We start from the raw sequence: 16,386 nt of genomic DNA on the forward strand, positions 1-16,386 counted from the left end.
ACCACTGATTTTCTTTCCTTTTCCTTCCCTTCCCTTCCTTTTCTTTTCTTCTTTCTTTCTGGCTGCTTTCCTTCCTTCCTTCCTTCCTTCCTTCCTTCCTTCCTTCCTTCCTTCCTTCCTTCCTTCCTTCCTTCCTTCCTTCCTTCCTTCCTTCCTTCCTTCCTTTCTTATTGCCTTTGGCTTTTATACCAGAATTACCCTCCCATTATCAAAGGAAAACATTGAAGTAAAATAAAATGTTTATTCCAAAGTAGCTTGAAACTATATTATGTATCCATAGTACTTCCCCCCTTCTCTGGTGAGAGTAAGGAGGAGTGTCTCATCATTTGTTATTGTTTTTCCAATCTCATGTATCATATTGTCACATGGCACCTTCTCCCGTCAAGTCCACTGTCCTATAAGCTTAAATGACATTTCTGTTCCATGTTATCATTCAATAGTTATCCTAGCCTGGAATACCTTCCTCCAGCCACTCAGTCAATATATGCTCTTCAAGATTTAGCTTAAAATTGACATCTTCACTGCCAAAATTTACTCCACTTGGATTCTTTCATGACATATTCTTCGGCATGTACATAATTCAGGTTTTACTCTTTTATTGTGTACTTTTTCAAATGACATTTTGTAAGTCTACAAAGTGAAGGCTACAGGATTTCTCAGACATCATCCAAATGGTGTTCTATAATTCCAAATGCTTTCCAGGTATCTTATGTTGGTATTCTCTTTCCCAAGTGGGACTTCAAGATCTCTGAAGGCAGGATTCAGGGAAGTGGTATCACAGTTAAATAGAAAGGGGGCCAGAAATCTGTACCTGAGGATCCCTGTGGGTTGCACATTGACTTGACTTTTAAATGTTACCTATGTTTCATTACCTTTTTAATTTGGTTTAATTTTTATTTATTTTGTTAAACATTTCCCAATTACATTTTAATCCAGTTCGGTCCACACTGGGAAGTGTTACAGGCAACATTCAGCCCATGGACTGAATGATTGGTATCTCTGATGTAAATCATAGTACCACATAGAATCATGGGATATTAGAGCTGGAAGGGAAGAAAAGTGAACTCAGAGAGTGGAAATGACTTGTCTAAAGTCACAAAGCTCATCAGAGTTTTTGTTTCTGCCCATAGAGTATGGTACTATACACATAACTCAATAAGCTTTTGCCAAGAGGCTGAATGAATGAATGAATGAATGAATGAATGAATGGGTAAAGTGAAAGAATGAATGAATGCTGGCAAGAGATCTTGATAGCTGAAGAGAAAAATCCAAGATTTTTTGAAATCTGAAATTTTTCACAATTGCTTTTTAAAAATGTTAGTTATTACTTTTTTATATTTGACAATAAAGTCGACGACAACCAGACAATTTAGTTATTTAACTAGCATGACCAAAGCTAACATTTCTATCTATCCCTACTTTTTTCTCTGCTGAATAGGACAGAAGCCTTTTTAGAACAGAACTAATCAGTATCTCCATTTTATCTGAACAAATCCTCCTATGATTGAGAATAGGACTTTGGGTGGATTCTTTATGGGCAACTTTACTGAATCCAGAATTGTGATAAATATGTTCTTTGTGGTGATGACTATGCACACAACCTGTGATAATTGTGTTCTAACTAATGAACAAACTGAAAAGCAGATTCAGACTGTTGTTTGGAATCCTCCCTAGATTTGCCTGGGCATTAGGTGATGCTCAGGGACATTATTGGAGAAATAGAGGATAATGAAAAATAGGTATCAGCTCCAACGTGAAGAGGGATGAGACTTGTGCTCACCATTAAAGATTGTCCAGAAACATAGGAAAGTACCCACATCTTATTGTGTCTAGAGAGTTCCTGAAGTAGAATAATAATCACAGGAACATATATTTAGAGCTGGAAGGGCTATAGTCCAGCTCATTTTACTAATGAGTAAACTAAGGCTCAGAAAGGATGATGACTTGCTTATGGTCACACAACATGTGTCAGAAGGGGGATGGGACTTGAGGTCTCCCTGACTCTAGAAGCAGTGTTCTTTTCACTCTGCTATTCTCACTTGGTCATGAGAAATGCAATTATTTCTAGATATTGGAAATGTGGTGGCTGCGGCAGCAGCTATGAGAGCAGGGGTTGGAGGACAAGGTTTCTTCTCAGTGGGAACTTTCCAAAAATTCTTCCTTGCTGACCCATGCTCTCTCCCATTTTCCAATGAAGAATAAGAATGATTACCATCAGATACTTCTGTGATTCAAAAAGTGATGATCTCATTAGACTTCCATCCACCAGTCGACAGCTAAAATTCATCTATACCCTAGTAAATGGTCTTCATATGATGTTGGTACCATTAAAGTGCAAGATAACAGAAAATGTAGGATAGGTCCCAGGTCATGATGAGTTTGAAAGGCCAAACAGAGCAATTTCTTTTTGATCCTGGAGGTAATAGGGAGCAGCTGGAGTTTATTGAGTAGGGAAGTAACATGGCCACATCTACAACTTAGCAAAATTGCTTTGGGAGCTGTGTGGAGGATGACTTGGCATGGGAAAAGACTGGAGGCAGAAAGAACAGTCAGGAGGCTATTGCAATAGTTCAGGTGAACATCCAGAAAAAAGAACTGTGGATTCTGAATGCAGATTGAACCATACTGTTTCTATTTTTTTGTTTGCGTTGTTTTCTTTTTTGAGGTTTTCCCCTTTTGTTCTGATTCTTCTTTCACAACAAGACTAATGCAGAAATATGTTTGATGTGATTGTACATATATAGCCTATATCAGATTGCTTTCTATCTTGGGGAGGGGGGAGAGAAGGAAGGGAGGGAGAAAAATTTGGAACTAAAAATCTTATGAAAACAAATGTTGAAAACTTTTTATATGTAACTGGAAATTAATAAAATACTTTTATGATTTAAAAACCCCAGTTACTCTGATCATAGGACCTATGATGAAAAAATGCTATCCATCTCCAGAGAGAGAACTAATGAACTCTGAGTGCAGATTAAAGCATACTTAAAAAAATAGTTCAGGTGAGAGGTGATGAGGGTCTGAACTATAGTTGTGGCTGCGTGAGTGGAGAGAAGGGGGTGTATACAAGATATATTGTGAAGGTATAAATGACAAGACTTAGTAATGGTTTGGATATATGGGGTGAATGAGAGAGTGAGGAGTCAAAGATGATCCCAAACTTGCAAGCCTGGATTCCTGGGAGGACATTAGTGCCCATAGCAGTAAAAGGGAAGTTCAGGAGACAAGAGCGTTTAGGGAGAGATATGAGATTTCATTTGAATATGTTGAGTCCAAGGTGCCTACAAGCCATTCTTTTTTGAGACATTCAAAAGGGAGTTGGTGATATCAAATAGAGCTCAGGAGAAAGACTAGGGCTGGGTATATGAAAACTAGGAATCGTCTGCATAGTGATAATAATTGAACCCATGACAGTTTATTAGATTACCAAGTGAGATAATATACAGGGGGAAAAGAGTAGGATGTGGGACAGAACTTTGGGGTTACTGTCGTAGTTGCAGAGGTCAAGAAGGAGAAGTAAGTCACTAGTAGAGTTAGCAATTAAGAGATAATTGATGGGGGCGGCTAGGTGGCCTGGAGTCAGGAGGACCTGAGTTCAAATTCGGCCTCGGACACTTAACACTTACTAGCTGTGTGACCCTGGGCAAGTCACTTAACCCCAATTGCCTCACTAAAAAAAAAAAAAGAGAGATAATTGATGGCTTCAGAGCAACCAGTTTCAATGGATTGATGAGGTCTGAAGCCAGATCACAGAGAGGTTCGGAGAGAACAGGAGTGGGAGTGGAGGCAGTTTAACCAAGAAGGGGAGCAGAGCTATAGGATGATAACCAGTTGGATGGAAGGGGAAAGGAGAAGGTAATAAGCATTTATATAGAACCTACTAAGTTCTAGGCATTGTGCTGAGTGCTTTTTTTTTTAAACAAGAACTGTCTGATTTTGATATTTGCAACGACCCTGTCAGGTACTGTTTTTTTGTTTTTGTTTTTTGGCAGGGTGATGAGGGTTAAGTGACTTGCCCAGGGTCACACAGCTAGTAAGTGTCAAGTGTCTGAGGCTGGATTTGAACTCAGATCCTCCTGAATCCAGGGCTGATGCTTTATCCACTGTGCTACCTAGCTGCCCCAGGTACTGTTATTATCTCCATTTTACATTTGAGGAAACTGAGGCAGAGGTCAAGTGACTTGCTCAGGGTCATATAGCTAGTAAATGCCTGAGGCTGAATTTAAAACCAGGTTTTCCTGACTCCAGGCCCAGTACTCTATTCACTGGGCCACTTGGCTGTCCCACCAAACTGACCTTCTCTTTGTTCCTCACACACACACACACACACACACACACACACACACTCCATCTCCCTTGCACTGAATGTTTCTCAGGTGTGGGATGCACTCTTTCCTCATCTCTGCCTTAGAGAATTTCTCTCTTCTTCAAGATGCAGCTCAAGCAATACCTGCTACATGAAGCTTTTCGTGATCTTTCCATCTGCCAATGCTTTCCCTCCTAAACCACGTATTTAATTATTTTTAATTCTTTTTGTGTTTATCCATTTTGTACAGGCAGGTGTATACATAGAAAACTACATGTACACATATGTGTATATGCACATACATACAGGTGCATGTATATAAACATGTATATGTGTAAATGTGTATGCGTGTGCACATTGTCTCCCCCATTGAAATGCAAGGTTCTGGAGACTGCATTTTTTATTTCTACTTTTGTCCCCATAACTATCACAGTGCCTGGCACAAAGTAAGAATTTAAGAAATAAATGCTTGTTGATTGGTTGATTGACTATCACATCCCAGAGCCCCAGGGTAATTCATACCTTGTTTAGGAAAATTCATACCTTGTCCAGGAGACTGAAGAAGAATGGGGTTATCCAGTTTGTAATATAGCTTACCTGGTACATCCAACACAAAATTTAATTAAAAAAACATAATTTGCCAGTGTACATCATCTTGGTGGGAAGAGACTGGTGTGTGTGTATATGTATGTGTGTTCTTTTGCATATTGCCACTAGCCTTGGCATGATCATGGGGGCAAAGAAAATACACACATGCATGGAAGAGGAAAATAAGGCAACATTCACAATGGAGTGTTGGAAGAAAGGGGAAGAAAGGAGGCAGATGGTTGGAATCTGAGAGCATGCAAAACGACTCCCACTCTGAGAATTTCCCAATGTGCCTCTCTCTTGTTTTGGCATTGTTCCTATAATTAATTTATGGAAAGCACCTAAATTGGGAATAAACACAATCTCACCAAATCCCTTCTAATCTCTGTCTGTGTTTTGGAGATGATACCCTTAAGGTATAGTTTCTTACAATGATTAAATTCTGTTTTCTTTTTAAGAATTAAAAAGGTCTTTTCTCTCCCTCTCTACAGGACCTGGGTGGTCAAGGTGGAAAGCAAAATAATTGCAAAGGCAATCTATTGTTAGCCATGGTGAGAGGTATTTTTGAGGCTCCCCCACCCTCAAACACACTTTTGCTTGACTTCCTGGCTGATTTATTTGAGCCTCCTTAAAAGACAGAAAATACAAGAAAATATTATCTAATGCAGTCTTCCTCATAATCCATGCAGACTTATCTTCTATAGGGGCTTCTATGCCCTCCTCAGGTCAGGACAGAAGGAGAAGCAAAAGAATTGATGAACACTAGGAAAAGTCTCGGGGAAGTCCTGTCAGGGGGCCTGATTTTCTAGAAATCCAGAAAGAATAAACTCTTCTCCAAAAGAATAGAATCTAGATTCTTGGAGGAGTGAGTGTCATGTCTATGAACATAGCTCATGCTGCCTACTTGAGCTGTTTGCTTATTGTATGGTTTTAGGTGAAGATGGAGATGTTAAATGTCTTCCTCCAGCCTTTCCCCTTCAAATCCTAATCTAGTCCTTCTCCCCCTTTATCCCCCTACTTCACCCCCACGCAAGAGGACTTCCTGGTTACTCAGGTTCATAGACATTTCTTGTAGTGGAAAGAGAGATGGTCTGGGAGTCAAGAAGACTGGACTTTAATCCCTACCCATAACATATACTATTTTTGTGACTGTGGGCAAGTCACTTAACCTCCCAGTGGCCCAGGAGACTCTCTTAAGATTTTAAATTGTGGAACAATACCAATCAGCGTTGGTGTAGGGCATTTCCTCTCTGGAAGTTCCCTATATCAGTGAAATCACATGTCTGAACCAAAAATACCACCCCCCCAAACAATACTCTTTTATCATTTGAGTATTTAGTTACATATTGCCTTGTGATACTCTTTTAAAAAACTACGGTCTTGGGGCAGCTAGGTGGCGCAGTGGATAGAGCACCGGCCCTGGAGTCAGGAGTACCTGGGTTCAAATCCGGCCTCAGACACTTAACACTTATTAGCTGTGTGACCCTGGGCAAGTCACTTAACCCCAATTGCCTCACTAAAAAAACAAAAACAAAAAAACTACGGTCTTATAAAATTTCATTTCAATGTGCATATTTTATATCTCTTTAACCCAGTTGTAAGACCCTTGAAGGTAGAGACTCTTTACACTTCTATTCTCCCTTGGCACCTAGCATAATACTCTGCCCACAGTAGGCACTTGGTAAATATTGAATGGACGGATGGATGGATGAATGAATAAAAGAAGAAATATGCCCACCCACGTGAGATAGATACAGAAGAAAACCACATGTTTAGCAACTTCATCTGTGTTTGAAAATGATGGAGGGGCAGCTAGATGGTGCAGTGGTTAAAGCACCGGCCCTGGATTCAGGAGTACCTGGGTTCAGATTCGGCCTCAGACACTTGACACTTACTAGCTGTGTGACCCTGGTAAAGTCACTTAACCCACCTTGCCTGCAAAAAAAGGAAAAAAATGATGGAGATCATGCCAAGCTCAGGTAACCTGGAGGTTTGAGTCAGGTGCGGACCTTTATCCAACCAACCCCCTGTTGCTCTAGATTCATTTCAAGGGTTCCCTATGCTCCACTATTCCCATTTTTTTAGAACCCTCAGTGACTCATGCTGGGGAAAATGCCTATTTTCTGAACCCATTAGAGGCAAGGTAGGTGGCTGAGTAAATAAGCTGACATTGAATGGAGCAGGACAGGTTCCAGAAAAGTCGTCAGAAAGCTGGGGTTTGAGACCCACTTAGAGCATTTATTAGCCATGTGACCTTGGGAACCACACTATGTGTATAAATGGAAGCTTTAATAATAATGATGAGCATTTCCTTTGGGGGCTGACAGGTGTGCTGTGATGTGGAAGCAACTCCAGCCATTTGGTTTCACTGGTACATTGGTGGTTAAAATGCAAAGCGGGCCTCATGCAGCTCCTTACACAGATCCGAGAAAGGAAGACACTACAATGCACATGTGTCAACTCTCATGGAGACCTGTAAGAGGTAAATAGTGACAACGTCACGGTCTAGTGGGTCCCAAGGACTTCTCTTTACTGATGCTTTGTTTAGAAACAGAAAAAAAATTAACCTCCCTCACTTTCCACATCCAGAAAATGAAAATAAACATACATACATATATATATATATGGGTATGTGTGTATATCCACAAACACATATATACATATACATGTCTGCATGTATATGCTAGCATATTGGGAGGAGGGGTAAAAGGAGAGGAAGGAGAGCAATGAAAACTTCTGGTATCTTTAGCTCTCCACAGATCACTGCACAGATTCAAATGACTGAGCCCAATTCTGCCAGGGTCCTCAGTAACCCCAAGGCAGTAAGCTAGGAAGACTCACATTCACTTCATTATGGGACAGATTTATCCAAAATGAAATAATGTACGTGAAGTGCTTTGCTAGCTTTAAAGAATGAAATAAATGTCAGCCATTGTTATGATCAGTATCGCATCTCTAAGGAAGGCCCTTGTTAGTGGGCAGGGGAATGGTTACCCTGTGATACCCTCTGGCCTTTCCCAGCAGTAATCCTTGCATCCCTCCCCCACCTTTAGCCTCCAGAGACTCTGCCCCCATGCTTACCTAGGGTTTAATTCTGAATCAACCTAAATCCTAGGAAGAGAAACTGCTTAACCCGGCAGTCTGTTCTTGGATTGTTCCAGCTTCCCCTCTGCCCTCTCCTCTCCAGAGCAGAAACTAGGAAATCTTTCTTCTGGAACAAAAACATTTGGGATGGGGGTGGGAGTGGGGCAGAGGGCAGGCACATTGGGGTAGGGAGGGCCGTGGGAAAAACAGAGGACCATGAGTCAAGGAGAGGGGGAAAGGGAAAGTAATAACCCCTTCCCCCCCAGGTGTCAGCACCCTACAGAAAAGCCCTATTTGCCCGACATTAATTTCTGCATCATCCCAAGTCTTTCTAGGGTCCCTTCCACCCCAAACCCACACCTTCCAAGGAAGCCAATGCTCTCAGGCTGATTCAACTGCCAAGTTAAAAAAGAGACCTATTGCGACCATTCAATGTAAACTTTTAACCCTTTTTTGTAGGACATGCTTAGACTAAAGCAGAGTTTCTTTGTAGGTGTTGTGGACTCCTTTGACAGTCTGGCAAACCTATGGACTTCTGTTTCATATTTTAAATGTATAAGATACCTAGGATTACAAAGGAAGCCAGTTACATTGAAATACAATTATTGAAATATTTTAAAAATTAATCCATGGACCACAGGACAGGAATTCCTGCTAAAGGAATGATTCTAGAATGTTAAAGAGCCTGGAGCCTTAAAGGTCAGGTAGTATAGTCCCCTTGTTTTATAGATGGGGAAATAGAGGCCTACAGAGAGGAAGTGACTTGTCTTAAGATACATGCAGGGATCTGTGGGAGCCAGCTTAAAAAATGTCTGATAAGAACTGATGGGAACACTGATCACTCAGAAATGGGCAAATGCTACAAATTATTGTTTTGTTGATGGCCTAAAATGAAGAGAGAGATTGGAGAAAAGGCTTAATAATGCAGATTAAACCAAAAAATGTGTCTTGCATACATTTTCCCTCCCAGAGAGCAGTTAAGCATTTACAAGCACACATCTGTCTATGGGCAGAAGTCCAGTCCTGCCTGCCCCTCATCTTCAAGTTCTCATGCCAGCACTTACCCTCTCTTCTAGATAGAACCACAATTAAGAATTATTGTATTTAGTGCAAAAGCCAGAAAAGACCCCCTTAATCCTGAGTTGTGTAGGAGGGGACAGAGACTCTGGAACAGAAACATGAGGGATTAGTGGAGGAGCACTTCAGAACAACGAATCCAATTCAACAAGCATTTATGAAAGCACCTACTTTTATAAATTGAGGTGAAAGGTGCCAAGAAGTTGTTGACACCTATCAGAGTGGCAAATAGAACAAAAAAGGAAAATATTGCATGTTGGAGGGGATGTGGGAAATCTGGGACACTAATCCACTGCTGGTGGAGTTGTGAAAAGATCCAACCATTCTGTAACTTTTACGGATGTTATCATTGACTTGGATAGTTTTATTTTTTGTTTTTGTGGGGTAATGAGGGTTAAGTGACTTGCCCAAGGTCACACAGCTAGTAAGTGTCAAGTGTCTGAGGCTGGATTTGAATTCAGGTCTTCCTGAATCTAGGGCCAGTGCTTTATCCACTGTGCCACCTAGCTGCCCCAAGAGCCAACCATTCTGGAGAACAATTTGGAACTATGCCCAAAGTGCTATAGAACTGTGCATACCCTTTGATCCAGCAATATCACTGCTATGTTTATATCTCAAACACATACCCCAAAAGAGAAAAAGACCTATTTGTACAAAAATATTTATAGCAGCTCTTTTGGAAGAATTGGAAATCAAAGGAATGTGCATCAATTGTGGAATGGCTAAACAAGCTGTGGCATATGACAGTGATGGAATATTATTGTGCTATAAGAAATGACAAGCAGGATGATTTTAGAAAAGCCTGGAAAGATTTGCATGAACTGATGTATAGTGAAGAGAACAGAATCAGGACAACATTGTGCACAAAATTACAAATATGGTAACGTTTTACATAATTGCACATGCATAGCCTATATCTGATTGCTTACCACTTCAGGAAGTGGGGAGGGGAGAGAAAGAAGGAGGGATAAAATTCGGAACTCAAAACTTTAAATTAAAATGTTTATTATTAATTTTTTTAAAAAAGAAAAAAAGAATAGTGGTGGTGGTATAGTTGTTGAGTTGTTTCAGTAGTCTGCCTTTTTAAAAAAAATTGAATGTACCAAAAAAAAATAAATTGAATGTACCCATTTAATCATGATGAAAAGATCAGTGAACTTATGAAATATATAACATTCATTTTTGTAAGATTTCGAGTTCCAAATTTTTCTCTCACCTCCTTTTTCCCTCCCCCTTCCAAAGCCAGCATGCAATCTGATATAGGTTATACATTACAATCATATTAAACATATTTCCACATTAGTCATATTGTAAGAGAAGAATCAGACAAAAGGAAGAAAAAAGTACAAGAAAGGAGAAACAACAAAAACAACAACAACAACAAGAAAAGTGAAAATAGCATGCCTCACTCTGCATTCAGACTCCATAGTTTTTCCTGAATGTGGAGAATATTTTCCATCTCATGATGTCTTTTGGCATTATCTTGGGTCATTGTTTTTCTGAGAAGAGCTAAGTTTTATCACAATTGATCATCACATGATGTTATTGATACTATGTACAATGTCTCTTTGGTTCTGCTCATTTCACTCAATGTCAATTCATGTAAGTTTTCCAGGTTTTTCTGAAATCCATCTGCTTATGATTTCTTACAGCAAAACAGTACTTCATTACATTGATATACCACAACTTGTTTAGCCATTCCCCAACTGATGGGCATCCCTTCAATTTCCAATTCTTAGTCAGTGTCTGACTCTCTGAGCTCATTTGGAGTTTTCTTGACAAAGATACTGGGAGTAGTTTGTAATTTCCTTCTCCAGCCCATTTTACAGATGTGGAAACTGAGGTTAACAGACTTAAGTGATTCCTCAGGGTCATACAGCTAATAAGTGTCTGAGGCCAGATTTGACATTTGGGGGGGGGGGGGCAGGGCAATGAGAGTTAAATGACTTGCCCAGGGTCACACAGCTAGTAAGTGTCGTGTCTGAGGCCAGATTTGAACTCAGGTCCTCCTGAATCCAGGACCAGTGCTTTATCCACTGCGCCACCTGGCTGCCCCTTGACATTCATTTTTATAAGATTTAGAGTTCCAAATTTTTCTCCCTCCCTCCCTTTCCTCCCCCCTCCACAAGATAGCAACCAGTCTGATATAGGTTTATAATATGTACAATCCACATGTACTCTTTTTTTTTATTTTAGTCTGTGTTCAATCAATATCAGTTGTTTCTTTGGAGGTAGATAGTATGCTTCATCATTAGCCCTTGGGATTGTATTGGATCATTGTATTGCTGAAAGAGAGTAGTTAAATCATTCACAATCACTCATAGAACAATACTGCTGTCACTGTGCACAATGGCCTCCTGGTTCTGCTTGCTTCACTATACATCAGTTCATATGAGTCTTTCCAGGTATTTCCTGAATCATTCTGCTTGTCAATTCTTATAGCACAATAATATTCCATCACAATCATATACCACTGCTTGTTCAGTCAGTCCCCAATTGATGGACATTCCCAATTGATTCCAATTCTTAGCCACCACAGAGTTGCTATAAATATTTTTTGTACAATTTTTCCCCTTTTCTATTTTTCAGAATTACTACCGTTAACTGTTTTCCTCCATCCTATTCCCTTCCCCATGATATTTACTCTATTACCTATCTTCTTTTACCCTAGCCCTCCTCAAAAGGTATTTGCTTCTGACTGTCCCCTCCCCCAATCTGCCCTCCCTTCTTTTTGCCCCTCCCTCCTTAACCCCTTCCCCTCCTATTTTCCTGCAGAGTTAGAGAGATTACCTCCACCAACTGAGTGTGTGTTATTCTCCTCCTTGAGCCAATTCTGATGAGACTGAGGTCTTTGAGCCAATTCTGACGAGTGTTAGGCTCATTTACTGTGAGGCCAGATTTGAACTGATGAACATAAGTCTTCCTGATTCCAAGCCCAGTGTACCCCCTAGCCTGCCCAAGAATACAAACAGAAAATGAAAAATAATCTCTGCCTCACAAAGAGTTACATTCAACTAAAGGCATATAACACAGTATAATTACATATGTGAATCATTCAGGAGGGGAGAGACCACTAACAAATAGGGGCATCAGGACAAGCTTCCTGTAGGAGTGGCACAAGGGAGGAGCCTTGCGGGCAGTATGGGATTTTAAGGTGGAGAGAGGAGCTAGTGGGTGAAAGCCTAGGCATGGAGCTAGAGTCAGAATGCCAAGTTCAGGGAACAGGAAGTAGAGCAGAATAACCGAAATTGGAAGAGTAATGAAGAGGGGACTGATGTGAAATAAATCTGGAGAAGTAGGGCTCAAGCTAAATGGGGAAGAGTTTTTTAAATGCCAAGCTGAGGAGTTTGTATTCCACCCAAGAGGGACAGAAGAGGTTCTTGATCAGAGAGAGGAGTGGCTTCATACTTAAGGAAGATTATATTAGCAGCCAGGTGGAGGAGGATAGATTAGAGAGTGGAGATACAGGAAAACTAAAGTCTAATTAGGGGATATTGCAATAATCCAAGCAAGAGATGATGAGGGATAGAACTAGAATTAAGGACTGTGGAGTGGAGATAAGGGGACAGATTTGAGACAGAAACAAGAATTAGCAACTGATTGGATATAGAAGGCAAAGGATTGGAAAGAGATGAAGATGACTCTAAGATTGTGAACCTGTGTGATTAAAAGAAGGGTGTTTCATTCACAAAAAAATGGAGAAGTTTGGAGGAAGGGAAGGTTGTGTGGGGGGGAGATAATGTATTCCTTTTTTTTTTTTTTTAAGGGCAATGAGGGTTAAGTGACTTGCCCAGGATCACACAGTTAGTATCAAGTGTCTGAGGCCAGTTTTGAACTCAGGTCCTCCTAAATCCAGGGTTGGTGCTTTATCAACTGCACCACCGTAGCTGCCCTATGTATTCCTTTTTCATAGTGACTTTGAAATACTTACGGGACCTTAAAGAGCAGCTACGTGCACCAATGGCTAGAGCACCAGGCCTGGAGTCGGAAGCCTTGAGTTCTAATGCAGGCGTCAGATGCTAGCTGTGTGTGACCCTGGCAAGTGCACTTAACCCTGTGTTGCCTCAATTTCCTCATCTGTAAAATGGGAACTAGAAAATGGGAATGGCAAACCGACTCCAGTATCTCTGCCAAAGTGGAGTCACAAAGAGTCAGACATGACTTTTTAAAAATGGAACTTAACATGGAGACTTCCTGAAGGTAGCTGCTGATGTGAAACAAGAAGGAAATTAGGGCTGGACATTTATATAAAGGAGTTATCCGTAAAAGTTCACTTGACTGGGAGATCAATGACTTGAGTTCTAAGAGAGAGAGTTTCTAAGGTGAATCTGCCTAGCAGTTATATTTTGAAAAAAGTATATTCCATTGCCTATGAAAGGATTCAAACTTTCAGCAAATGAAGAAAACAGTCTGCCTTAGTGATATGTGTAATGAATAATTTGAGAACTTTTAGGTTAATAGAATGGAGTAACATGGATACTAGTGCAGTTCTGTGATTATGGGACTGATTACCTGATTATAGACAGAGGATGAGGTATTAGTTTACTAACTATAACCTAAGGTGGAATAGTTTGTAGGGAGAACCTAGCTGATATAGGAGAAGAGAGACAAATTAAAAGAACATATGTCAGAACTTTGAAAACCTCTCTCTCTGCTGATTCACTTTGTTGCCCGGGGCAGATTGTTGGCCAATGACATACTAGAGTGTTCTTTACTGCCACCTCCTGCTGAGAACAAGGAGGAATAAAGAGAACACACTCCATTGTGTCTTCTGAGAAAGAATATGAAAAAGATAGAAGAAAACTTCTCTGTTTTGATGCCTAGTGTGGCTGAGGGGTAGAAGGGAAGAAGAATCATGTATTGGGGAAGAGTTGGAGAGACTTTTGACAACTTTAGGATAAAGGCTGTTGCTTTTGTTCTAAAAGAACACAAAACTACTTCTTCCACTCTCCCTCTCAGACCCCCTCCCTTTGGCCAAAAGGGGGAAGTGTCAGGATCCAAGATCCCCCCTCTCCTTTTGCTCCTTTTTCCTATTAGGAGATACCTTGTTTTCCAGAGCACAGACCCAGCCGGCCATGCCCTTATGTTATGCTATGTTGGCATAACAACAATACTTTGCATTTGTCCTCTGGATGCAACTAAATCACAGAACTGATGGTCCCTGAGCTTGGGCAAACAACAATAGGCCCAGACATGGAAGCCCTGCTATGAATGGACTTTTTGTCACTAGACAACTCTGCCTCCTGTTGCTGTTTGCACCTTGCCACTATTGCTACACTACACTGCTTGATTCTTTGTCTAGGCCATGACACATAAATCAAGGTTTAAGCCCCACTGCTTTGGGTCTCCTGCTAGAGGAGGCCCCAACACATGTGTCTAATTTCTCTCCCCCCAACGGAATAAAGAAAGCTTTTTGGGCTTGTAACCCTATGAGCTCTTTGGTATTTTTGAGTTAACAGCTTGTAGCAAAACCTCTGTGATTCTTAGGTCATTTATTACCAGATTTGAAGGGTTCTGGACATTTTCTCTGGCTGTTCATAATTCCCTAGAATACACTTCCTCTTCAATTCTTTTTTTTTTTTTGGTGGGGAAATGGGGGTTAAGTGACTTGCCCAGGGTCACACAGCTAGTACGTGTCCAAGTGTCTGAGGCTAAGATTTGAACTCAGGTAGGCTCCTGAATCCAGGGTCAGTGCTTTATTCCACTGTGCCACCTGTTGCCCCTCTTCAATTCTGACTAATAACTTCTCTGACTTCCTTTACAGGAAGCCTTTCCCAACCCCTTTTTAATTCTAGTGCTCCCTTTTATTAATTATTTCCTACTTATCATATATGTTTTGTACATATTTGTTGCATGTTGCCTCTCCCATTAGATTGTAAATTCTTGAGTTCAAGGACTATCTTTTGTCGCTTTTTGTATTGTAGAGTTTAGCATAGTGCTTGGCACATAATAGGCTCTTGATAAATGTTGATTGATTAACTCCAATAAAGAGAAAATGTCAAATCCAACTATATTCATACTGAACATTGTATTGGAAGAAACTATAAAAAATCTTTTCCCTGTGAATTGTTATGTCTTTTCTCAGTGTTATTTTTTTCTCTTTCCTACCACAAGGTATTCATTCATAATATGCCTTAACATTAATACTGTTACTACAAATTTACTTAGGGCACCAGCCCTCATAGTCAAATCACGGCCAGACCAGAAGTTTAGATAAATACCTGGTAAAGAGTTAGGTATAACTGTTTGTGGAATTGTGAAAAGGATCCAACTATTCTGGAGAGCAATTTGGAACTATGCCCAAAAGGGCTATCAAACTGTGCACACCCCATTGATCCAGAATACCACTGCTAGGTTTACATACTAAAGGACATCTCCAAAAAAAAAAAAGACCTATTTGTACAAAAATATTTCTAGCAGCAGTTTGTGTGGTGGCTATGAAGTTGGAAATCAAAGGAATGCCCATTCAATTGGGGGAATGGCTAAACAAGTTGTGGTAATATGATTATGATGGAATATTATTCTGCTATAAGAAATGACAAGTAGGATAATTTCAGAAAGGCCTGAAAGACATTAAGAACTGATGTATAGTGAAGTGAGCAGAACCAAGAGAACATTGTGCACAGAGACAGCAACATTGTTTGATGAAGAACTGTGAATGACTTGACTATTCTCAACAATACAATGATTCAAGACAATCCCAAAGGACTATTGAAATATACTATCCACCTCCTAAGGAAAGAACTGATATTGACAGAACAAGACTGAAGCATGCTATTTTTCACTTTCTTTCATTTTTTTCTTTATTCAAGGTTTCTTGTACAAAATGAGCAATATGGTCATATTTTACATAATCATAAAAAAGAATGAAAAGAAAGTTAGGTATATGTTCTCTGTTTTGTAATCTAATGAAACATTTTGGGGGACGGCAGTTAGTATTGCTGTCTGATTTCAAGGGACTTCTGGTCCCTAACATTTCCCCTGAGGTCCACAGAAATAAAAGGAAGGGTTGTGGGGTAGGGGCGAGGGCTCCTCCGTAGAGGCCTTTTAATTGACTGAAGAAGGGCTCATTTCTATCTCTGTTTTCGGAGAATAGTAGGTCTGTAGAACAATTAAACCTCTTTAAAGCAGTTCTATTCCTCAAGTAATAAGTACTCTGCATTTTAGACTGTTTTACTCAATTAATTTTATCAGTTAATTATGTATTAGTGTTTTAAAGAAAATGAATATTTGCTCCATTACTTACATGTAAATCATTAAATATGTATTTATTCCTTTTTAATGCACATTTTGTTATCTCATACAGATGAAGAAGGCTCATTTTGAGCCAT

This window comes from Dromiciops gliroides, chromosome 1, assembly GCF_019393635.1.
Source record: "Dromiciops gliroides isolate mDroGli1 chromosome 1, mDroGli1.pri, whole genome shotgun sequence".
Classification (NCBI taxonomy): Eukaryota; Metazoa; Chordata; class Mammalia; order Microbiotheria; family Microbiotheriidae; genus Dromiciops; species Dromiciops gliroides.